Source organism: Cnephaeus nilssonii (assembly GCF_951640355.1).
Source record: "Cnephaeus nilssonii genome assembly, contig: SCAFFOLD_200, whole genome shotgun sequence".
Taxonomy (NCBI): Eukaryota; Metazoa; Chordata; class Mammalia; order Chiroptera; family Vespertilionidae; genus Cnephaeus; species Cnephaeus nilssonii.
The window spans coordinates 1-26,002 of record NW_027645569.1 but is presented as its reverse complement, the minus strand read 5'-3'; the positions used below and the strand labels follow the sequence as shown (position 1 = coordinate 26,002).

Genomic DNA, 26,002 nt, shown 5'->3' with positions numbered 1-26,002 from the left:
TGTTACACAGGCTGCAGTTCAATGAATTTGTAGATACCACACCTACCAAAGGATTTAACACGGAAAAATTAAGGTAACCTTGGGAAATTCTAACACAGTCACTTTTCACTTCTGGGATGTAGGTGGTCAGGAGAAAGTAAGACCACTGTGGAAGTCATAGACCAGATGCTCAGACGACATTGTGTTTGTTGTGGACTCTGTTGATGTTGAAAGGATGGAAGAAGTGAAAGCTGGACTTCATGAAATCACTAGGATAACAGAAAATCAACAGCCCTGTGCTCACAGCTGCTAACAAACCAGACTGAGGAACTCGTTGTCTCTCTCAGAAACAGAAACGGTTAGCCGTGGGGGACTGAGCTCCTCAACGCCCTGCCATTTGCAGCCCGCCTCTGCAGTCACAGGAGGTGGACTAAAGCGAGGATGTGAGAAGCTACATGAGATGATAATTAAAAGAAGGAAAATGTTGCGGCAACAGAAAAAGAAAAGAAGAATGGAGAGACCTTTCATGTCTGTTGAAGTAGGTTTTCTCTGGTCTGATTTTGACAAATGGAAGAGAGTCTGCAGCCTGGTTTGCCTGCCTGCCCTTCTGGGCGCTGCTAAAGCTCGTTTTGCTGGCCAGATGCCAGCTCTGCTGCCTGTCAACGATGAGTACACGCAGCGCTTTTAAAATGGTCTCGCTCCCTACCCCACAAATCTCCCGGCACTGCCGTTCTGGGAAGCCACGCAAGGATAGGAAATTGACCAGAACACAGTTGTGGAAATTTGACCTGAAGTTAGAAAAGCAAAATTTTGAAGAAGAAAAAATAAATTAATTAAAAATAAATAAATTTAAAACAATGAATTTCAGGATTTTGTTTCTCACCCTGAGTATGCAGTTTGCTATTTTATGCTTAATTTTGTATTTTATGCAATAAGACTGTCTCTGGAGCGGATAGATCATTTCAGGCCAAAGCAAGCTTGTGGTGGGGATTGATTTGGAGCTGGAAGAGAGAGGGCAGAGATCATAGCGACATTAAACAATGCTTGGGTTCACTTTGCCATTCACTCTCACACACACAATTTCTCACAAAACCCTGGGAGACAGTAAGGCTTTAGCAGTGCTATAACCATTATACCATACCCATTTTATAGGTGGAGAAACTGAGGCTAGGAGAGACTAGCTGGTCCAGACTGGCTCCATAGCTAAGACTGGTAGGGCAGGGGGTTGAACCTAGAAGTTTCTCCTCTGCCAAAACGTCTTTTCATTGAGCTATGCAGCTCCTTCCCAGTCCCTGGCCCTTCTCACGTCTCTCGGGGCCTGCTGATCGGGCAGCCATGAAGATCTGTCCACCTAGGAACCGGGACAGCCAAGTGATTCACTACATCAGTGATGGGCAACCTTCTGAGCGTGGTGTGTCAAACTTCGCCAAAAAACTGAGCATAACTCGGGTAGTGTGTCACTTTGAGGAAAAAACATTATTTTGCAAATGTTTCATCCTCAGGAGCAGCAAATGTTTCATCCTCGGCATGCGGCCGCCTCAGCGGCTGTGTGTCATCAGAAATGGCTACGCGTGTCAGTGCTGACACGCGTGTCATAGGTTCGCCATCACTGACCTACATGATCCCATCATCCCATGGCTGACTGTGCTATAACCCTTTCTTCCTTCCTTCCTTCCTTCCTTCCTTCCTTCCTTCCTTCCTTCCTTCCTTCCTTCCTTCCGTCATTCCTTTCTTTTTTTTATTTTGAAAAAAATATTAACTTTTTCCCCAAATATGATTCAAAATATGTGCTTCGCAGACAAGGGTCATATGGGTCATAAACATCCTATAGAAGAAAGCATTTTATAGACATTGGAAATAATTCTAATAAAAGAAAACACTCGTATGTCTCCAGATGTGGCTGTTACCCAGGAAGATTTCAGCATCCACAGTGCAAAGACAACATGACCGTGGCTTTTCTTGCCACACAAAGTATTGAAACTCTCCCCTGTAGCCTGCTCTTACTTGTCAGTTGGGATGCAAAATAGGATGCTGCCCTCTAGGGCTCCAGCGGCCAGCGGGGCTCAAGCAGAAGAATGAATTCACCTTAAGAACAAACTGGCTTTGACCCCAACCAAATCGAAAGTCCAGCCAGAGGCCCATTAGAGGTAAATACAAGAGTAGTATCGCTTTTAAAAATATATATATTTTTATTGATTTCAGAGAGGAAGAGAGACACAGAAACATCAACGATGAGAGAGAACCATTGACCAGCTGCCTCCTGCACACCCCCTACAGGGGATCGAACCTGCAACCCGGGCATGTGCCCTGGCCGGAATTGAACCCGGAACCTTTCAGTCCGCAGGCCAATGCTCTATTCACTGTGCCAAACCAGCTAGGGCAACTTTTACGAGGTGCCACTTAACATTATTAAACCTAATCAATCCAAATGAAAGCTAAGCAAATGCCCATCACTAGTTCTGTCCTCACCCTATTCCATTTTTAAGAAGGCTCCATGTTACAGATTCTCTCTTCCTCTCTTTCTCTTTCTTTCTTTTAGCTCTTCGGGGCGGAGATAATAAATACTGTGACTGGGGTACTATCACTGACTTCTATTCATTCATGTAATCAGTGTTTGCTGAGCTCATACCTAACTCGCGCCAGGCTCTGTGTTAGGAGCCAGGATGCTAAGAAGAAAGCTATGCTTCCTATCCTCTCAGTAAACGGACAGTTACCATGTGGTGCTTATGGGTAAGGATGGAAATTAGGGCAGGAAATGGTGGCTCATGGGCAGGGCCTTTAGCCCAGGCTTGGAGATCCAGGAAAGAGTTGGTCCAGAAGCTGAACTGGGTTGAAAGGCCAGGATATACAGTTAAGAGATAGACATCAAAGAAGGACTGTGGGGGTATGGGGGGGTGTGCTTTACATGGGAGAAATGAGAACGTGTTATATTCCGGGAAGAGGGAGGGAGGGAAGGTGGAGTTTTAGGAGAAAGGGCACAGGAAGAGCAAAGGGGAGGATTACCTCTTCGCCTCAGACAGGAGGGAGATGGGTACAAATGTTGGTGCACTTAATCACTTGTCTAGTCCAGTCATATTAACACATTAAATATGTATCGAGCGCTGTGATGTGCCAGCCTTCCAGTGCTAGGTACTGAGGCTATAAAATGGAAAATAATGAATTCAACACATGTTTGCTGAGCACCTATGTGCTGTGTACTGCCCTAACAATAATAGCAAGATGTATGAGTGTTCGTGTGCTTTTTGTTTGAAAATTTTTTCATATATTATTTCTGTTAATCATCGTAACAGTGGATGCTAATGTTGTCACTGTTTTTAGATCAGGAAACTGAAACACAAAGATCAGACAGCTTACCCACAGCTGCATCACTAGTGAGTGGCAGGGACATGCTTGTAAGCTCTGAGCGTAATGTCTCAAGAAGCTGATAGGCCCATAAGGGTCGGCAGATCTTCAGACAAACGATTAAAGCCAGCAGATTTGTACTCATTTATTTTTAAACTAGGGGCCCAGTGCACGAAATTCGTGCACTGGGGAGGGGTCCCACAGCCCAGCATGACCCCTTCTCACAGACTGGGAGCCTTCAGGGGATGTCCTACTGAAGGCTTTGGCCACAGTCTGGCCTCCCTCTGTGGAAGGCAACTAGGCTGATCAGGGGAAGGCGCCAGCCCCATCACCCCACTGCTATAGCCACTGCCAGTCACCGCAGCCACCAAGGTGTTTTCATCAACACGGACTCCAGTCCCTTCACCAAGAAAAAATGACAACTTTCTTTAGGCATTTTCAAGATGTGTCTTTCATAGGATATGACATTTCTTTCTTTCTTTTTTTTTTTATCCTTACCTGAGGATATGTTTCCATTGATTTTTCCCCCTTCCCTCTGATCACTGGCTCAGCCCCTGCCTACACCCCCACCCCCACCCCCGCTGCCCCTCCGATCACCAGTTTGGCCCCTGCCCCTCACATCGCTGGCTCGGCCCCTGCCCAAGCCTAAAGCCTCTGCCCGAGGCTTTAGGCTTGCCGAGGCTTTAGGCTTGGGCAGGGGACCCCCACCCCTCCGATGGCCGGCTCGGAGTGACCTGGGTGCCAAGGATGTTCCCGGGATCCAGGTACATAAGCAAATTAACCGCCATCTTTGTTGGGTTAATTTGCATACTCACTCTGATTGGCTGAGGACGTAGCGGAGGTACCATCAACTTACATGTTTGTCTATTATTAGGTATGATATCTGTATTGATTCCAGAGAGGAAGGTACAGGGAGAGAGAGAGAAACATCAATGAGGAGAGAGAATCATTGATTGGTTTCCTCCTGCACACCACGCCCTGGGGATCGAGCCCACAACCCGGGCATGTGACCTGACCGGGAATCAAACCCTGACCTCCTGGATTATAGGTTGATGCTCAACCATGGAACCAGACCAGCCAGGCAAATCAGCAGGTATGTATTTATGACAATATGACTGACTGGATCAACTGAAAACTCCTCTCCTAGAAAATACCAAGAAATGTGGGAAGTAAGAAAAGCCAGGGCCCATGGAGACAAAGCTGAAAGCCCAAGTGTGGCTGTGGGTGGGAAGAGGCTGTGAAGCTGGAGCGGGAAGGGGAGAAGTCTACTTTTGGATTTCAGTGATCACGAGGAGACAGCAGGCAAGACCTGGGAGCCGTGTCAGGTGGAGGATTAGAACTGAGACCCCCAGGTAAAAACTGCCCTCGGTAAAGCGAGGGCCTGTGAAATAGCCCTCAGAGGCACAGGGTGATCGCCTGGGCTGTGAGTGAGAGAAAATAGTCCCCTGAGACTATACCTGCAGTACTCTTAATGGGTTTAAGATTTAAATTTATACTCCCTGCTGGTCCAAGAATTACCAAGGTGAAACACCAGTATAAAAGTAGTAACAGAATGGTAATGCTCCTGAAGTTTCTGTCTGAAGCAAAACACTACCCCTCAGATGGACAAAGCACCAGGGCTGGCTGCAGAGAGCGACCACAGAGAAGGAATGGCTGCAGTTGCAATCACATTGGTATTACACCCTCAAGAAGTTCACTCAGAAACACTGGACTTTTATAAAAAACTTTACTGTTGAGAGAGTTACAGATGTCTCTCCCGCCAACAACTGCCCCCTTCACCTGGTTCCCACCCCACCCCAGACCTTCACCACCCTATTCTGTGTCCATAAGTAATGCATATCCTATATAATAAAAGCCTAATATGCTAAGTGTCCGGTCATCCGGTGACCAGTCAACAGTTCAAACAATCCTTTATTATATAATAAAGAGGTAATATGCAAATTGACCATCACTCCAACACACAAGATGGCCACCCTGATGTGGTCAAAGATGACCACCACAAGGTGGCTGGCAGGGGAGGGCAGTTGGGGTGACCAGGCTGGCAGGGGAGTGGTTAGGGGGTGATCAGGCTGACAGGCAGAAGTGGTTAGGGGCAATCAGGCAGGCAGGCAGACGAGCAGTTGGGAACCAGCAGTCCTGGATTGTGAGAGGGATGTCCCAGATTGGAGAGGGTGCAGGCTGGGCTGAGGGACAGCCCCCACCCCCTCCGTGCACAAATTTTGTTCACTGGGCCTCTAGTCAAAGCATAATATGCTAATTATATGCTAAGGCCACTCAACTGCTCGCTATGATGTGCAATGACCACTAGGGGGAAGACAGTTGACTGGTCAACCAGTTGCTATGACGTGCACTGACCACCAGCGGGCAGATGCTCCGACTGGCAGGTTAGCTTGCTGCTGGGGTCCGGCCGATCCAGACTGAGAGAGATTGGCTGGACATGCCCTGGAGCACTCCCACAGTCCCTCCCTGGCTCCGATCCTACACCAGTGGGGTCCATCGGCCTGGCCTGTTCCCTCTCACAATTCAGGACCACTTGGGGGATGTCAGAGAGCTGGTTTCGGCCTGATCTTGCAGGCCACTCCTCTCGGGAGGGCGCCAGATGCAGGGCTCACGGCTGGAGAGCACTGCTGCAGTGGCATGAGCCTCTCCTGATCGGGACTGATTGGGTGCAAGCCCATGGCAGGCGCAGTGGGGCCGGGATGAGCAGGAGTGGCAGGTAGGAGCTGCAGGATTTGGACTGTGGGTTTTGGCCCGATCCCCACAGGCCACCTAGAGGGACCCCACCTGTGCATGAATTCGTACACCAGGCTTCTCGTATGCATATAAGATCTTTGGTTAATCTCTTCTCGCCCCCACCCCCCGTACCTCTGAGATTTGTCAGTCTGTTTCATGTTTCCATGCCTCTGATTCTATTTTATTTATCAGTTTATTTTGTTCATTCGATTTCTTTTAGTTTATTTTGATTTTTAGATTCAATTGTTGATAGATATATATTTATTACCATTTTATTGTTCTTCTTCATCATCATCTCATCCTTCCCTCTTCTGCCTCCTCTTCCTCCTTCTTATTCAGGAATAACCTTCAACATTTCATGTAATACTGGTGGTGTTGATGAATTCCTTTACCCTTTTCTTATCTGGGAAGCTCTTTATCTGACTTTAGATTCTAAATGGTAGCTTTGCTGGGTAGAGTAATCTTGGTTGTAGGTCCTTGCTATTCATCACTTCTTGCCATTCACTTCTGGCCTGAATAGTTTCTGTTGAGAAATCAGTTGACAGTTGTATGGGCACTCCCTTGTAGGTAACTGACTGCTTTTCTCTTGCTGCTTTTAAGATTCTCTCTTTGTCTTTAACCCTTGGCATTTTAATTATGATGTGTCTTGGTGTGGTCCTCTTTGTATTCTTTTTGTTTGGGACTCTCTGTACTTACTGAACTTATAAGTCTATTTCTTTCACCAGGTAGGGGAAGTTTTCTGTCATTATTCAAATAGGTTTTCAGTATCTTGCTCTCTCTCTTCTCCTTCTGGAACCCACATGATGTGCACGTTGGTATATTTGAAGTTGTCCCAGAGGCTCCTTATACTATCTTCATATTTTTGTATTCTCTTTTCTTTTTGCTCTTCTGATTGGGTGTTTTGTGCTTCCTCATATTCCAAATCGTTGATTTGATTCTCAGAATCCTCTACCCTACTATTGAATCCCTATAAATTATTCTGTATTTCAGTTAGTGTATGCTTAATTTCTGACTGGTCATTTTTCATGTCTTTGATATTCTCATTAAGATCTTTGAGCAGCCTTATAACCATTGTTTTGAACTCTGTATCTAGTAGTTTGCTTGCTTCCATTTCTTTCATGATTCTTTGTCTCTGCGTTTTAGCTGCTTCCCTGTGTTTCTATGTATTAGGTAGAGCTCTTATGTCTCTTGGAATTGGTAGAGTGGCCTTGTGTATTAGGTGTCCTATAGGGCCTAGTAGCTCACTTTCCCCAGCCACTTGGGCTGGGCACTCTAGGTGCACCCCTGTGTGGGCTATGTGCACAGTCTTGTTGTAGTTGAGCCTTGATTGCTGTTGGTATCACTGAGAAGAATTGACCCCCAGGCCAATTGGCTGTGAAGACCAGCTTTGTCTACAATGGAAGAGCTGCTGTGCAGAAGACACCCCTATGGACTTGCTTCAATGGGGTTTTGGTGCTCTCTGAGTCTGCTCCTTGAGTGTGTCACTTGTGGATGCATAGAGTTGTGATCTGGTATGTCTGAATTTTCCCACTTGCTCTGGGGCCTCCTGGGAGGTGCAAAGTCAGTCATTACTTGGGGCCACTTGGTAGGAGCTACAGAGGGTTCTGCAGACAGCTGCTATTTGCTACTTGTATTGAGCTAGGAAGTTCCCAGGTGAAGTCCAGCTGTAAAGCAAGGAAGGCTGGTGCTAGTGCCAGGTATTGGGCCTTTTATTGATAGGTTTGGGGTATGCGGACTCTATTTGCTGCTTGTTTAAAAGATTTTAGGACAGTCCGAAGCCTGAGCCAGGACAGACCATTCATACGGAAAAGTTGCTGCAAATGGCTTGGGTGGGTCTGGAAATTGGATGGGTGGGGTCTCAGGGAATCCCCAGGGCAGAGCAAACAGTGTGGGCCATGCTGATGGAAACTCAGATATGGCTGCCAGTCAGCTCTGTGATGGGGGAGGTCCCAGCACAAGAAAAATGACTCCTGCGAGCACCCCTGTCTAGGAGAAAGCTTCCCCTGAGTTCCTGCCCCGATGCCAGACAGTCCAGTTCCTCTCCAGATGTCCCTGAAATCCCCCAAAGCTGCCATCCAGGGCTGCAGCTCAGAGGAAGTGATACGGTGTAAGTTTGTGGGCCGGCCCTTTAAGAAGAACACCTGCGACTACAGAAGCCTCTGCCACTCGGCCACAATCCCCACTGGTTTTTACAGCCCAAGGTTACAGGGCCTTCTCTTCCCAGCTCTGGAGCCCTGGGCTGAGGTCCGCTGTGTGGCCGGGACCCCCTGCTTCTCACAGGAGACCTTGGAGATTGGTAAGTGGCCTTGTGTATTAGGTGTCCTGTAGGGCCCAGTAGCCCACTTTCCCCAGCCACTTGGGCTGGGCACTCTAGGTGCACCCCTGTGTGGGCTGTGTGCACAGTCCCTCCTGATTTAAAAAACGCCACACATGGGTGCCGGTCCAGCCCGTTCTGTGTCCCCACCCCTCCTACCAGTCTCAATGTACTTTCTTCTTTACTTCTCTAGTTGTAGGACTTCCATTCAGTCAGATTTCAGGTGGTTCTGAATGATGGTTATTCTGTATTTTAGTTGTAAGTTTGATGTGGCTGTGGTTATCTATGTTGCCAATATTCCTAATGATAATATATGCAAAAATCATCAAAATAATATTAGTAAACTGGATTCAACATTACATTAAAAGGATCAGACACCGTGAACAAGTAGTATTTATTCCAAGAATGCAAGGATAACTCATGTGTGCAAATCCATCATTGTGATGCATCACATTAGCACAATGAAGGACAGATACAGAAAAAGCATTCAGCAAAATCCAACACCCTTTCATAATAAAACTCCCAACAAGCTGTGTATAGAAGGGATGTACCTCAAATAATAAAGCCATATATGGACAAGACCAGTGGCTAAACATGGTACTCACGATTGAAAAAGTAAAAACTTTTTAAAAAATGTATTTGATTTTTATTGTTGACAAGTATAATGATGTCCCCCATTGCCTCCCCTCCTGTGCCCCCTCCACCCAGCCCTTGCCCAACCCCAGGCCTTCACCACACTCTTGTCTGTATCCATGGGCTATGCAAATATGCATATAAGTTTTTTGGTTAATCTCTTCCCATCCTGCCACCCCTCTACTCCCTGAGATCTGTCTGTCTATTCCACGCATCCATGCCGCTGGACCTATTTTATTCATCAGTTTATTTTTTTCATTGTATTCAACATATAAGTGAGATCACTCTCTGACTGGCTTATTTTGCTTAGTGTAATAATCTTTAGATCCATCCATGCTATTGCAAAGGGTAAGAGATCCTTCCTTTTTACAGCCATGCAGTATTCCATGGTGTAAATGTACCACAGCTTTTTTATCAACTCATCAACTGATGGGCACTTGGGCTGTTTCCAGATCTTAGTTATTACAAATAACACCGCTATGAACATAGGGGTGCACATATTCTTTGTGATCAGTGTTTCAGGATTCTTAGGATATATTCCCAGAAGTGAGATCTCGGTTCAAATGGCAGTTCCATTTTTAATGTTTTGAGAAAACTCCATACTGTTTTCCATAGTGGCTTCATTCCCACCAGCACTGTACTAGGGTTCCCTTTATTCAAAATTCTCACCAGCACTTGTTGTTTGTTGATTTATTGATGGTAGCCATTCTAGCACGTATGAGGTGATACCTCATTGTGGTTTTAATTTGCATTTCTGTGATAACTAGTGATGTTGAGCATTTTATTTGTATCTATTGGCCTTTAGTGTGTCCTCTTTGGAGGAGTGTCTGTTCAGGTCCTTTGCCCATTTTTAAATTAGAATGTTTGTCTTCCTATTGTTGCATTGTATGATTTTTTATACATTTTAGAAATTAATTATCTGATGTATCATTGGCAAATATGTTCTCCCATGCAGTGGGTTCCCATTTCATTTGGATGATGGACTCTTTTGCTGTGCAGAAGGTTTTTAGTTTGATGTAGTCCCATTTGTTTATTGTTTCTTCTAGAAGATGTATCAATGAATATTCTGCTAAGTGAGATGTCAGATATTTTACACCCTATGATTTCTTCTAGGAATTTTATGGTTTCACTAGAGGCCCGGTGCACAAAATTCATGCACGTGTGTGTGTGTGTGTGTGTGTGTGTGTGTGTGTCCCTCAGCCCAGCCTGCACCCTCTCCAATCTGGGACCCCTAGAGGGATGTCTGACTGCCCGTTTAGGCCCAATCCCTCTCACAATCCAGGACTGCTGGCTCCCAACCACTAGCCTGCCTGGCTGCCTGATTGCCCCTAACTGCTTCTGCCTGCCAGCCTGATCACCCCCTAACCACTCCCCTGCCAGCCTGATCGACTCCTAACTGCTCCCCTGCTGGCCCAATTGCCCCTAACTGCCCTCCCCTGCTGGCCTGCTCACCCCTAACTGCCCTCCCTTGCCAGCCTGGTCGTCCCTAATGGCCCTCCCCTGCTGGCATGGTTCCCCGCAACTGCTCTCCCCTGCAGGCCGGGTACCCCCCAACTTCCCTCCCCTGCAGGCCTGGTCGCTCCCAACTGCCCTCCCCTGCTGGCCTGGTCTCCCCAAACTGCCCTCCTCTGGCGGCCGGGTCACCACTAACTGCCCTCCTCTGCTGGCCTGATCACCCACAACTGCCCCTCCCCTGCTGGCCATCTTGTGGTGGCCATCTTGTATCCACATGGGGGCAGCCATCTTTGACCACATGGGGGCAGCCATCTTGTGTGTTGGAGTGATGGTCAATTTGCATATTACTTTTTTTTTTTTTTTTTTTTTTTTTTTAGATAGGATGACTTACATTTAAATCTTTTATCCATTTTGAGTTTATTTTTATGTATGGTGTAAGTTGGTGGCCTCGTTTCATTGTCTTTTGCATGTATCTGTTCAGTTCTCCCAACACAATTTGTTGAAGAGACTGTCTTTATTCCATTGTATATTCTTGCCTCCTTTGTCAAATATTAATTGACTATACTGGCTTGGGTCAATTTCTGGGGTCCTTACTCTGTTCCATTGATCTATATGCCAGTTCTTGTGCCAATACCAGGCTGTTTTGATTGCAATGGCTTTGAAGTATAGTTTGATATCTGGTATTGTGATCCCTCCAACTTTATTCTTCTTTCTCAAGATTGCTGTGGCTACTTAAGGTCTCTTTGGTTCCATATAAATTTTTGGAATATTTGTTCTAGATCTGTGAAATATGTCATTGATATTTTAATAGTGATTGTGTTGAATCTATAGATTTCTTGGGGTAGTATGGACATTTTAATGATGTTAATTCTTCCAATCCATAAACATGGTATATTCTTCCACTTATTTGTATCTTCCTCTACCTCTTTTTAAAATGTTCCATGGTTTCCTGAGTACAAGTCTCTTATCTCCTTGGTTAAGTTTATTCCTAGATATCTTACTTTGTTGTTGTTGAAATGGTAAATTGAATTTTCTCTTTTTAGTTTTTCTTTCTGAGAGTTTATTATTGTTGTATTAAAATGTTTCTAATTTCTGCATGTTAATTTTGCATTCTGCTATGTTGCTGAAGTCACTTATTAAATTTCATAGTTTTTGGTGGAGTACCTGGTAGGTAGCAGACACTCACCATATGTGTGTGAGATAAATGCATGAGTACTTCCCTAAAACTTCCCTCTACCACAGGGAAGAGTTTGGTTTATCTTGGAAATTTGTGATTCTTTCTATGGAACTACCTACTTCATTGTACAGTCTGTCTCCTCCTCACTCCACTCCTCACCCCATCTCCACAGATGCCTTTCAAAGCTGAGGACTTAGTTCTGGTTACCTGTGATTTCCCACCACTGTGAGCACTTCTGGTTTGTGTCTGGAGCATAATAAGATTTTGTCCCATCACTTACCTCATGGGTTGCGGCTGTTTGCTTCTATAGCCATATCTCCTTCTGGACACTTGGAAAGCAAGGGTATCTTATGCTTATCTGTGTTCAAAGTGCCTTGCTTAAGATAAGAATTTAAATAAGTATTTTATGAATGGATAAATAAAGGAGTGATTAAATGAATCAGTGCATTACTTATGTCAATTGTAAAGTACAACATTAAGCTCTAAAACAGGGGTGGGGAACCATTTTCCTGCCAAGGGCCATTTGGATATTTATAGCATCATTTGCAGGCCATACAAAATTACCAACTTAAAAATTAACCTGCTATATTTGGTCAAACACTTAATTTACTCACCCCTAATGCCTTGGCAGGGCCAGACCAAATGATTTGAGAGCCTCATACAGCCTGCAGGACGGTGTTCCCCACCCCCGCAGAGGAATCGCCCAGACAGTAAGTGCGTTGGGTGTTGAAGAGTTCAAAATCACTGTGGGCTGGACAGTCAACAGCTGCCTGAGGCAGGTGGGCATGGGCATGAGAATGGAGCATAGTGTAGGCAGGATTTGGATGTGGATGAAGAAGAGCTGAGAGCTCTCCAGGAAGAGCAGACCACCTGGGAAAGAGACACGTGTCAAGGGGTGTGCTTTATTTGATGTTCGTAAGGACTCCCTAGAGAATTTAGTAGAATGTGAGCTTGGAAAGGCACGTGGGGGCCAGGCAGGTGAAGTAGCCGTGGGGAGTAGCTGGGTTAGTGCAGGAGGGACTGGAGACTGGAAACAGGGTAAGGGTATTGCAGGAGAGAGGCAGGGTGAGGGAAGGAGAGCTGGGAGAGAACAGTGGACAGGAGGAAACACCAAGGGCCCTCAACAACGGAACAGATCGGATGGCTGAGGGAGGGGCAGATGCCGGGCAGTTCTGAACTGCTTGCATTGGGGGTCTGGTGCTACTGACTGAAACCGGGAATCAGAGAGAGCCCCTGTTCTGTGAAAGGAGAACGGGTTACACTGAGTCATGCAGTTTGGAAGGACCTTCGTGGGGGGGGGGGGCTTTCTCTTTAGCAGCCATAAATAGGAGTTGTCTGCAGAGAGCTGATAGTTGAGAATTAATTCTGCAATGGAGAAAGTGCACCATGAGGAGAAAGTGGATTGGGGACTAAATCCAAAGTGTGAGGTTTGGGGAACACTGGCAGCTAGGGTTGTATAGGAGATGGAAGGGAGTTGGGGGGGGGGAGTTGATAAGAATGAAAATCAGAATAGTGTCGTATCATGCATGTCAAAGGGCTGCAGTCAGAAGGGCCTCAGAGAGCTTCAGAACCCTGGGAACCAAGGTAAGACCTTCGGCCTTGTAAGGAAGAGCTTGGGTCTCTGAGAGTGAATGCAGAGCTGGTGGCTCAGGGTGAGAAGATGCAGAGGATCGGAGGCCGTGGGTGTAAACCACACAGTTTAGGTGTTTTCCTTGCTGAGAGTGAGGGTGATGGGAGGGAGAAAGTAGGAAGGAGCCAGAGGAATCGTAATTTTTTTCCTAATTAAAGTATGTTTCTAAAAATCAAGGTATAACTTATATGCAATAAATTGCAAACATTTTGAAGTGTACAGTTTGATGTTTTACCATGCATATACCCACAATACCATCACACAATCAAGAGAATGCTTTTTTATTAGCCAAAAAAGATTCCTGGTGAGTCCTCACTCCTGCTCCTTCCTGCCCTGCCCCCAGCCCCACCCCCAGGCCACCACTGTCATAATAGATTAGTTTGTATTTTCTAGAAAACTATAAAAATGAAGTCATGCAGTATGCACTGTGTTCATTTGTTTGGCTTCTTTAATTCCATTTTACCCCTGAGTAGTATTCAATGTACTTTGGTTATGCATTCAGCTATTGATGGTTTTTTCCGGTCTGACTATTACAGATCAAGTTATTATGAACATTTTTGTACCAATTTTTGTGTAGACATACACTTTCTTTCCTTTTGGATAAATACCTAGGAGTAGAAAGACTGAATCATATGGTTGTTGTATGTTTCATCTCTTACCACATTGCGCACCAGTAGTTTTATTGCCGGCTTTACCCAGTGGCCAGAAAAGTTTCTATTGAAAGAGTACAAAAAACTTTTACAAAGTATCAGACTTTAAAAAGATATTAGCTTGTAAGAACATGTAATAAATAACTTCAAAATGTGATGGGTGTTTAAATTTAAGGCGTGCCTTTAACATTTATGTAAAACACTGTGTAATATGAAAACATGAGAATGCTCCTGATCCGCCCGCAATGTGTTAAGCAACTGCCAGACTTTTCCACATGGTGGCCCCATTTCTCAGCCCCGCCAGCAGCGGGAGCGAGCCCTGCCCCCTGCCCACGCGCTGTGCTTGAGCGACAGTCTCATTCTGGGTCTGCTCTCCTGGGGCCACGGGGCGCAGGCCCAGGAGTCCCGGAGCTTCAGGCTCACACACACGCGCAGTCGCTCCGCCACTTTGCAGGTGGCTGAGGCCATCGGGTGCATGGGAACTTCGCTCCTGCTCACAGAAGCCGCTCTGTGACCCAGGTGGTGCGATGGCCTCTGTGGCCCAGCACGTGGCCAGCCTCTCTGGGGGAAATGCCACTCCCATCGTTCAGGGGCTGTGCGTATAGATAAGCCACAGGCAGGCGCACTGCGGGCGCTTTCTGCCCTGGTTTTTGGTTTGGAAAGTGGGTCGGGGCAGGCAGCCCGGGAGCTGCACGGAGGCCGGCGGGGATCTCCACCCACAGCAGCTGCAGACTCGGGGCCCACATGCTGGTAAACCCCTCGGCTCAATCGCCCACATTGCTTTCTGAGTCTTCAGCTCTGAGAGAAGCTTGGTATTTCTGTTGTTGTAACAGCCTCATTGAGCTGTCGTTCAGATGCCCCCCACTTCATTCATGTACGTGTGCACGCCAGTGGTTTCTACGTGTTCCAGTTGTGCATCCCTCACTGCAGTCCCCTCTAGAACGTGTTCACCGTCTCCAAAGAAAGACTGCACGCACTCGCAGCCGCCCTGCGTTTCTTCCGCTTCAGCCCCCGCCCCCCCCCCCCCGACACTTCCCCACCCCGGACTCCCCCACTCCCCACCTGCCAGCAGGCAGCCACGCATCTGCTTTCTGCAGCTGGGGGCAGCTTGCTTTGACAGGTCGTGTAAATGGGGTGGTCCCCGCGTGGCGTCCGTGGCTGACCTTTCCAGTTAGCACAGTGTTTCCAAGGTGTACCCATGGGGTCACATGTGTCAGGACTTCATAGCCCCTCCGGATGTGCCCCTTGTGTCTGTTCGCTCAGCTGCGGGGCTTTGGGCTTTCCGCTTTGGGGCGATTGTGAATAATGCTGCTGTGAACATTGTGTACAAGTCTCTGTATAGAGATGGTCAGTTGGGTTACTTCTACCAAGAGAGTGAAAGACACCAGTAGTCACAGAGTGCTTACCATGCTCAAGGTACCGTGCTGAGCACGGCACACCTACGATTCGTGTGAGCTTCACAACAGCCCAAGGAATAGCCTCTGTCCCCATTTTACAGATGAGGACACGGAGGCCCCGTAGCTAATTCGGGGCGGAGCTGGGATTTGAACCCGGGAGCCTGTGGCCCTGCAGCGCTTGGCTTTAGCACACTAACGAAGCCGGGAACCGCAGCACTTCATCCAGTTGACGCCCTTCACATGCTGACGTCACCGATTCCATTCACACAGCATCCGAGTGTCTGTATTACCTTCTGAACCCTCACACTGGCCCGTGCGTGTGTCTTACCCTTCCTAATGTCCACCGAGGGGAAGTTCAGGCCAACAACCTCACTGCCTGGGGGACGAGGCTCATGGAGCGGGAGCCTGGGGCCAGCACCCAGCGTGTCCCCGCTGCTCCTGCGGCGGCTCTCCCCAGCCTCCCTCAGGGGAGCCTCTCATGTGCCAGACACCCTTCCTGCCAGTTCCTGCCTCCCTTCCTCCGCACACGTGTACTGTGTGCACAGACACATATGCAAGGGAGTCGCCACGGTGGCCTGGACCTCATCCAGGTAGACCCCGTGCCTGCCATGACGTTTCCATGCTCCTGGGGTGGGTGCACATGGCATTCACGGCTGTGATGGCTGCAGACCACGGCCCGCAGGACGTAGAGGACTTGTTCTGGGCAGTTCCGAGGACGGCTGGGTGGATGGCGATGCGGGAGCCTCCCGGCCGTAGGCAGCGGTGGGAGCCTGGAGGAGGAGGAGTAACGTACGGGGTACCAACTGTCTGCCTGTGGTTGCCTGCCCACAGCTGCTATCTTGGATGACCCCATGGAGTGCAGCAGAGGGGAGCGGCTCTCCATCACCCTGGCCAAGAACCGCATCAACCGTGCTCCCGAGAGGCTGGGCAAAGCCAAGGTCGAAGTGGACATCTTTGAGCTTCTCAGAGACAGCGAGTATGAGACTGCGGAAACCAGTACGTAGACCGGGCAGGCCGCCCTCTGCTTTGCTTGCTGTAGAGGAGGGGCTGGAGGCCTGGATGCGTTCTCCCATCGCCAGGCCTGTGGTGGGGACATTTCCAAGGGCGGGAGAGAGACACGTGCCCGGAGGCCCCACACTAGACTCCCAGGCTTTGTGGTGAGTCATGGGTGGAGTCGAACTAAGACAAGATACTCATTCATTCATTCATTCATTCACCCATTCATTAATTTCTTCATATTTTGATTCATTTATCCTCCTGGACATTGTGTACACAGACCACTGAATGAAACGTGGTGTGTGATTCAGATAAGAAAGGTACAGCTGCCCGAGGGTAGCCTGGTCATTGCGCGCCTGACCGCCCGTCTTGCTTTCTTGTGCTGAGGGCAGTGCTGTGGGAAGAAAGTGGGACATGGGATGGAGTTTGGTTTTCATTCTGTGGGTAACCTTGGACAAGTCACTTATCCTATTTAACTTCCGTTTCTTCATGTGTAAAATGGGAAGGCTAGGATCTACTCTGCAAATTGTGAGATTCAAACAACTTAAATCCTTTGTGAATTGCAATGCTTTCAAACATACATAGTAGGTCGCTCAAGTCATACATATAGAACCCCTACTGTGTGCTGGCCACTGCTTTTAATTCTCCCAACAGCCCAAGAGTTAAGTGTTATTATCCCCATTTTACACAATTAACTGAGGCTGAAAGGCATTGGATAACTTTCTCAACCACAGAGCTAGTCAATGGCTGAGCGAAGTCGGACCCTGCACTCACATTGCTAACCTGGGAGCTCACACCTGCCCCGGGGTCTCCGCCTGTTGCTGGGATTGCCTTACAGGATGAGCTTCCCAGTGAGCGGGCTGGGAGCTTGGAGCTCAGCTGGAAAGGAACAGCTCCAGGCAGAGGGAATCCCTGAGCCCAGAGAGGTGAGAGCATCTATTCCCTCAGAGTTCGAGTCCCCATCTCCGCCTTTTCTCGCCCAATTCCACCTCCAACAGCGCTCAATGGCCAAGTAAGCAAAACAAAACCAAAGAACAGCCTGCTCAAGGAAATCCATCAGACGCGTCCCTGCCCCACGGGCCACCCAGGTCCAACCACTCTGTGTTTATTCATTCAGGAAACTTTTAGGGGGCACGTCCTCCACGTCAGACAAGACACAGAACCTCACGCTTGGAGAACAACGCAGACAGGCAGCAGGCACAGTCCTCCCTCGGGCGGCGGGCGGCCCTTTGCGGGCATCCGTGCCAGCTGCCCTCAGTGCCTGGTTTGGATTCTCCAGGGAGAGGGGTGGGTTGGTTCAGCTCGTCTTGCGTGACTGGTCTCTCGGCTCCCAGGTGTGGGCCCGATGGCCTCATAACGCCCCTGGCAGAAAGTGCCCCCCCACCCCCTCCCCCCCACACACACACTGAGGGCAGGTGCTCATCTGCAGAAGATGAGCCCAGCAGCCCATGACACGGGTTCCTCGGATAGGGCCTGGGGCAGGCACCTGGCCCGTCAGCTGTTCAGTGAGTGTCCCTGTGCACTGTTCTGGGCGGGGTCTGGGCAGGAACCCCCGGGATCCTGGTTGTCATAGAGGTTAACGCCCAGCAGGCGGGAAGGAAGATTTAACTTTCTCAGGCTCCTCCCAGCGAAGCCAGAGATATCAGCAGTCCTGGCCCTGGCCCCCCCTTTCCCCCCCCGCCCCCTCCCGTCTAGGCTGCAGTGTCCTGGGTGCCAGCGGGCAGGTCTCAGACAAGGGTTTGATGTGAAAGACCAGCTCCTCTATCTTTCCTTTATTCTCCTTAATCCTCACCAGAGGATATTTTTCCATAGATTTTTAGGGAGAGTGGGAGAGAGAGGGAGAGACCGAGAGAAACATCAGTGTGAGAGAAACACATTGATGGGTTGCCTCCTGCATGAGCCCCGACCAGGGCCCAGGCCAGGGAGGAGCCTGCAACCAAGGTTCGCACCCTTGACTGGAATCGAACCCGGGACCCTTCGGTCCGCAGGCCGGCGCTCTACCCACTGAGCCACCCGGCCAGGCTCCCTGCCTTTCCTTTGGTTCTGCAGGCGTTCCTGGCAGCACTGGAGCGCATGGGCCATCACAGGTCCCAGGGGAACTAAGGAGACCGACGCCTTCATTCCCCACCAGACTCGGGCTTCTTCCCAACGCCCTCCCTTGGGCACAGCTATTTCATCAGCAGTGGCCCTGGGTTCAGCGTTCACATCTCCTTGCCGTGGGGGCATGAGTAGCATTTGCTAGAAAAGAGGCTTCTATCTTTTCACCTCAAAGGCCTTTTGCCGGCAGTCAGAGCTGCTCCCCCCAATGGGTTTCAAACAGGACCCGCTAGCTCTGAGAAAGGTTCCAGCCCAGCTCTTCCCTCCCAAGCAAGGGGACGGGGTGAGGGGCTGGTGCGATGAGCAGAAGCTGGGGAGCAGGGAGGGGCTTCCTGCCGTGCTGGGGGGGAGGGGAGGAGACAGGATGCCTGGAGGAAGGAGGAGCTAGAGTTCTGTGATCCCGGCTTTGGGGAGACTGTGGCATGAAGTGGGGAGCATGGGTCTTAGAAGCAGGCTGCACTGGTCTAAATCCTAGCTCAGCCATTGGCTCGCTGTGCGCCTGGAGATGGCTCAGTCACCGCCTAGGTCACCAGGCATGTGAGCGGATACGGTGCAGGCGAGGGCGCAGCACCACACACACAGCAGCTGCTCACTCAGTAAGAGCAGCTATAGATCTGCTGTTGGCTTTGTCCTCTCCCCCTCACCTCAGAGCAGGCTTCCCCCCGCGGCCCCCCCCCACCCCGACACACACACACACACACACACACACACACACACACACACACACACACACCGTCTCTCCTCTTCTCTTTCAGAGGCCAGCCCGCCCTGCCGGCAGCAGCCTGTATTTCCGGGACTCCTCTCAGGTGGCAAGGGATGTCTCCCTGGGCATCCCTTGTGATTAGCTATCCCCCTTCCCAGTTTTCGGGGCTTGATGCATCTGACAGCTCGGAGCCATGCAAACCAGCTCCCGCCCAACCTGTGTGCTGTCTTCCGAGGCTGGTGGCCCAGGGCTCATCTGCATTGTTAACTTCAAGGGTTGTCATGGCTCCGAGGCCCTGACAACATCCCCAGCCTCATGCCTGCCACCCTGTGACGGGGACTCTGCTTCAGGAGGTGAGAGAGGTCCTGGTGATGACGTGCTTGGTGCCGGAAAGTAACCCTACAACGTATGTTGCGCCCTCTTAGCCCGAGATGAACTTCAAAAGGCCCCACATGAACCACTGCAGTGACCCTTGCTCAGAGAGGCAGTGTCTGCCAAGGCGCAGAGGCAGTTTCAGAATCAAAGGCTATGACATGTAAAGAGATGGAATACTCTGAAGTCTAGACTTTACCTCACGTGATGGTTGAAAGCAAGGCTGCGATGGGCAGTCTCACACAGGGCATCTATACTAATAAGAAAGAAATATGACAATTGACCGTCACTCTGCGACACCCACAGCCAATCAGGAGGGAATATGCAAATTAGCGGGACAAAGATGGTGGCAGCCACGGAGCCAGCTGGAGCAGGTGTGAGGCTTGGGTCGTCCCCGGCGACAGAGGAAGCCAAGCTTCTTGTCTGCCTGGGCCGGCAGCCAAGGGAGGGGCCTTCAAACAGCCCTCAGCCCCTCACCCAGGCTGGCCAGGCCCCCCAGCAGGGAACCCCAACCTGAAGGGGATGTGGCCAGCCTGAAAACAGTCCTCAGCCCCTTACCCAGGCTGGCCACACACCCCCAGCAGAGACCCTCACCCAGTGGGGTGTGGCTGGCCTGCAAACTGCCCCAGCCCCTCACTCAGGTCAGCACCATCCCCAGTGGGGACCCCCACCCCAATGGGGGCATGGCCGGCCTGCAAACCACCACAGGCCACTCTCAAGGGAACCCCCACCCTGATCTGGGACACCCTTCAGGGCAAACCAGCTAGCCCCCACCCGTATACCAGGCCTTTATCTATACTAATAAAAGGGTAATATGCTAATTAGACTAGGAGACCTTCCAGGAGACCTTCTGGATGTTCTTCTGGACAAAGCCATGGTGGCAGGGCCGAGGTAGAGGCGGTTAGGAGCCAAGAGGAGAGGGCAGTTGTGGGTGATCAGGCCAGGATGGGACAGCAGTTGTGGGTGATCAGACCGGTGGGGGGTGGCACGTTGGGGGTGATCAGGCCAGAGGGGGGGGCAGTTGGGGGTGAGCTGGTCAGCAGGGGGGGCCAGTTGGGGGCAAGCAGGTCATCAGTGGGGGTCAGTTGGGGATGATCAGGCTGGCGGGGGGGGGGCAGTTGGGGGTGAGAAGGCCAGCAGGCAGAGTGGTTAGGAGCGATCAGGCAGGCAGGCAGGCAAGCGGTTATGATCCAGCAGTTTCAGATTGCAAGAGGGATATCCGGCTGCCAGTTTAGGCCCAATCCCTTCGATCCCTGTGGGATCGGGCCTAAACCGGCAGTCGGACATCCCCCGAGGGGTCCCAAATTGCAGAGGGTGAGGGCCGGGCTGAGGGACACTCCCCCCCCCCCCCCCCTGTGCATGAATTCCGTGCACCAAGCCATTAGTTACTTAATAACAAGCCTGGACACTGAGGAGACATGGCAGGAAGTCACTCCCATTTCTGTCTGGTCCACATGAAAGACCACATAGACTCTCATTGAGTGGGTTAATTGAGAGTGTCCTTCATAACACTTCCTCGAACCCACATCTGACTCCTCCCCTCTGCCCCTGCACCATCATTGCCTCAGGCTTTCCCCTCCCCCTCCACAGCCCACAGATCTGAAATAGTCAAGACTATTAGGTCTTCAACCTGGTCCTCCCTCCTCCTCTCCTTATCTCGTCTCCACCTCAGCCTCCTTGTGCAGGCAGCTGCACAGGGCCTTCCTCTGTCCCATAGAGCAGTGTCCCCCCAGGACCACTGGACAAGGCTCCCACCCCCTTTCTCCCTGCTGCCCCCGCTGCCTGGGCTGGGCTCTGTGAGGCGGACATGCTGTCAGCCATCCACACTGTCTCCCTGGAAACCCCGAGGATGCTGGCTGTCCGGGCCTGGCCGGGGGAGGTGCAGGCTGGTCATGTGTGCTTGCATGGCTGCTCCTTCCCTACCAGCCCCAGGCTTCCTGCAGGCTCCATGGCCATGACCTCAGGTGATGCGGAGCTGCCTCTGGTGAGGGCTAGTCTCCCATCGCTCAACAGACTGCATCGGCCGGCAGGAGGGAGCAGAGGAGGAGGAGGAGGGCACAGGAGTCATGATGCACTGCTCCACAGACGTTCCTTGCTCCCTTCTCCAAGTCACCAGCGTCTCGGGTGCATAAGATAGACTCCGAAGGCACTCAGTTGTGGTGCTTAGACATCATCTGGTTCAGCCTCCTCATTTTCCAGACGGGGAAGTGGAAACTCGGGATCTTCCCAGGCATCTCCTTGGAAGCGCCTCCGCCCTATAAAGGGAGCTGAGTGTCCGTCAGTCCCTCCGGTCCAGCCAGGTTTCTGAGGGCCTCGGAAGCAAGGCCAGAGACAACTGGGGGGAAGAACTGCCCCTCCTTCTAACACCCCATCGCGTCTCCATCCCAGCAGCTGCTGAGCCAGGTGATGTCTAAGCGCCACAATTCAGTGCCATTCTGACACCCCTCTGCCCGCGGAAACTCTGCAGCCTCACCCATGTCACTTGAATTTCCAGTTTCCTCCCTGCACTCCCCCTCCCCCTGGCTCAGAGCCCTCACAGGGAGGGATGGCAGGGTCTGTGGCACCGGAACCGGCCCAGTGTCCTTCCTAAAAGGCTTGTTTCTCCTGAGCAAGGGTCTCCTCCCAGGAATGAAGGGGAATTCCCGGTCCCAGCAGGCCGCAAGGGCTGCCAGGAAGGTGCTCACTGCTCAGGGGGCTCATTGGTCACGTCCCTCAGGCGAGCAGCACCTGATGAGCAGTGGCCCCTGCCCCGAGCTCCCGCTCCAGTGAGGGAGACGGGGTTAGACACAGAATGGCAGGCACAGACCACCAAAGCCTGAGGCTGGATGTTGTTGGAATCCAGAAGTTTCTACATGTTGGGAAGGTCATGTGGTGCCTATACCATACATTACATGACATCTCCAGGGGGTTCGGGCAGAATCTCATACTCAAACAAATGCATCCTTACATTCAATATATTATTACATCCATCCTATATAATGAAGAGGTAATATGCAAATTGACCATCACTCCAACACACAAGATGGCCGCCCCCATGTGGTCAAAGATGGCTACCACAAGATGGCCAGCAGGGGAGGGCAGTTGGGGGTGACCAGACCTGCAGGGGAAGGCAGTTGGGGGCGACCAGGCCTGCAGGGGAGGACAGTTAGGGGCGACCAGGTTGGCAGAGGAGGGCAGTTAGCGGTGACCAGGCTGGCAGGGGAGCAGTTAGGCATCTATCAAGCTGGCAGGGGAGTGGTTAGGGGGTGATCAGGCAGCCAGGCAGGTGAGTGGTTGGGAGCCAGACTGGAGAGAGTGTAGTCTGAGCTGAGAGATACACCCCCCCAATGCACAAATTTCGTGCACCGGGCCTCTAGTATATTATAAATGGCTTCATATTTGTCTTTGTTCATCGGATTTTGCCAACAAATGAGTTTAATGAAAATCATCCAGTTTCAGAGCCTTTAAAAAAATCTTTATTGTTAAAAGTATTATATATGTCATCTTTATCCCTCCCATTGATTCCCTTCAGCCTACCCCCCCAGCCTACCACTCCCCCCTCCCCACTGCAGGCCCTCACCACCTCACTGTCTGTGTCCATGGGCCATGCATATATGCACTAGGTCTTTGTTTGATTACCTCCCACCCACCCTCCCCGGCCTTCCCTCCGAGATTCCACACTCTGTTCTATGATTTCATGTCTCAGGACCCACTCCATTCATCAGTTTATTTTGTTACTTAGATTCCACATATGAGTGAGATCATGGGATACTTGTCTTTCTCTGAATGACTTATTTCACGTAGGATGAAACTCTCCAGGTCCCTCCATGCTTTCTCAGAGGGTAAGAGATCCTTCTTTTTACCTCTGCCTAGTATTCCATGATGCAAATGTCCCACAGCTATTTATCCACTCGTCTACTGATGGGCACTCGGGCTGTTTCCAGATCTTAGCTATCGTAAGCTGTGCTGCTATGAGCATAAGGGGGCATACCTTCTTTTGATCAGTTTCAGAGCCTTTTGGGTTTGCGGGTTGGGATTGGGGATTGTGGCCTTCTATAAGAATTTGTTTTTAGGAGAAAATTCTCTGTGAGAATGAGCTAGCAAGGGGCCGGAACTGGCCAGGAACTGGGAGAACAGGGAGCTGCCCCAGCAGGGGCTCCACAGGGCAGCACTGTGCCGTGAGCGGAGGGAGGGAGGGAGGGAGGGAGGGAGGGAGGGGGGGGAGGAGGGAGGGAGGGGAGGGAGGGAGGGAGGGAAGGAGGGAGGGAGGGAAGGAGGGAGGGAAGGAGGGAGGGAGGGAAGGAGGGAGGGAGGGAGAGAGGGAAGGAAGGAGGGAGGAAGGGAGGGAGGGAGGAAGAGAAGGAGGGAGGGAGGGAGGGAGGGAGGGAGGGAGGGAAGGAGGGGAGGAGGGAGGGAGGGGAGGGAGAGAGGGAGGGAAGGAGGGAGGGAGGGAAGGAGGGAGGGAGGGAAGGAGGGAGGGAGGGAAGGAGGGAGGGAGGGAGAGAGGGAAGGAAGGAGGGAGGAAGGGAGGGAGGGAGGGAGGAAGAGAAGGAAGGAGGGAGGGAGGGAGAGAGACAGGGAGGGAGGGAGACAGGGAGGGAGGGAGGGAGACAGGGAGGGAGGGAGGGAGGGAAGGAGGGAGAAGGAGCGAGAGAGGGAGGGAGGGAAGGAGGGAGGGAGGGAAGGAAGGAGGGAGGGAGGGAAGGAAGGAGGGAGAGAGGGAGGGAGGGAGGGAGAGAGGGAGGGAGGGAGGGAAGGAGGGAGAAGGAGGGAGAGAGGGAGGGAGGGAAGGAGGGAGGGAGGGAAGGAAGGAGGGAGAGAGGGAGGGAGGGAGGGAGGGAGGGAGGGAAGGAGGGAGAAGGAGGGAGAGAGGGAGGGAGGGAGGGAGGGAGGGAAGGAGGGAAGGAGGGAGAAGGAGGGAGAGAGGGAGGGAGGGAGGGAGGGAGGGAGAAGGAGGGAGAGAGGGAGGGAGGGAGGGAGGGAGGGAGAGAGGGAGGGAGAGGAGGGAGAGAGGGAGGGAGGGAGGGAGGGAGGGAGGGAGAAGGAGGGAGAGAGGGAGGGAGGGAGGGAGGGAGGGAGGCCTCCAGCCCGGCAGGTCTGAGTGGCGGGAGGGTCAGTGGGAGTCACAGACCTGGCCCAGCACAGTCTCGGGTGCTAATGGACTCCTCCTCAGAAAAGAGTGTTCAGATGAATAAACTAAAATAGACAGGATGACCAAGGAAGCGGTAATGCAGTTAAAATACGTTAACAGTGAAATATTAATATATGTGCTTCTCTATTAGTATACTGAATAGCCAAGCCTCGTACCTGTAGTGCCATTTGGAATTCATTATGAATATAAATCGTGTCTCAGGCTGTCTGCAGCACTGTATGTGGTGTGAAACACTGTGATGTCTGCCGGCGACAGACGCGGGGCTATCGCTAGACCGTGGTTGGCCTAAATTCAGCGTTAAGGGGAGAGCTGAACTTCAGTTAGGCGTTAGAGAAATCGTGCCAGTCCTCACCCCGCATGCTCACAGGCCACTGTTCCTCACCCACATCTCAGGTTAGCAACCCTGGTCTCGGCAGAAAGAAACACTGCGACAGGCTCAGGTGGGCAGGAAGGCGCGATCTGGGTGCGCGGGAGCGAAGGGCGATGGAGGGAGGCTGAGGCGACATGACATCCATTAGCGTTTACTGGCTCATCAAAAGAAAGTGTTTATAACTACGTCTTGTTTTTATAATGACATGATCTAAAAGGAACACGTGCTCATTATAGAAAGTGGAGAAAACGGGGAAGAAACCCTGTGTCCCGTGCCACATCCCAGTGATCACTACTGCCCGGGCGAGGCTGGCGAGGCGGTGGCTGGGGACCACCGCGAGGGCGGGGAGAGCGTGCGCACCCTGCTCTGCCTCACGTTTCTGTCACTTTCCTCCTCAGTGACATGAAGGTGATGGTAACGGTACCTATCTCACTGGGGGTTTTGAGAAATGTCCATTCATAGAAGTGCTTACCATGGGCCATAATTAGCATTCAACAAATGGAGACTTTTGTCACATTGTCCGGTCATTTCTCAGTGCAGAACTGTTTTCTGCACTGTAGCCTTCATATGGATATACGTATAATTTTAGTCTCTGCTTTTTCCTCTTAATTTCAATATATAAAGATTTAAGTGCTATTATAAACTGTTCATAAGCATTTTAAAAGTCTAAGCAATTCTCCCTTTGTGTATGTGACCCAGACTCTAGATAACTATTCCCTTATGACTAGACACTCAGTTTTTGTCCAGTCTCCCAGTTTGGAAGTGAAGGATCCTGGAGACAGAGACCTGTGAGGAGGCCGACCTGCAACAGTGCCGTGGGAGTGGGCAGGAGGGAATGGCAGGGCGAGAAGGTCAAAGGCCAAAACCTGGCCCCGATTCATATAGCTGGTGAATAGAGCCGCTGAGCGCCAAGCGTGACCGCGGTTCTGAGCTTGGGGAGCTAAGGGAAGGGAGTGCAGTGGTGCAGCACGTGGGCTTTGGTGCTCGATGGGTCTCCAAGTGCAAGCCCAGTTCTACCACATT

The 26,002-nt window shown here is 50.9% G+C and overlaps 1 pseudogene across 1 annotated transcript; it reads left to right on the top strand.

Annotated features, from left to right (window-relative positions):
* Positions 1–8: 8 nt before the first annotated feature.
* Positions 9–16,306, top strand: LOC307096567 (ADP-ribosylation factor-like protein 4A; annotated as a pseudogene). Its single transcript has 3 exons — positions 9–517; positions 8,101–8,350; positions 16,142–16,306. The product of its transcript is annotated as an ADP-ribosylation factor-like protein 4A (transcript).
* The last annotated feature ends 9,696 nt before the right edge of the window (positions 16,307–26,002 follow it).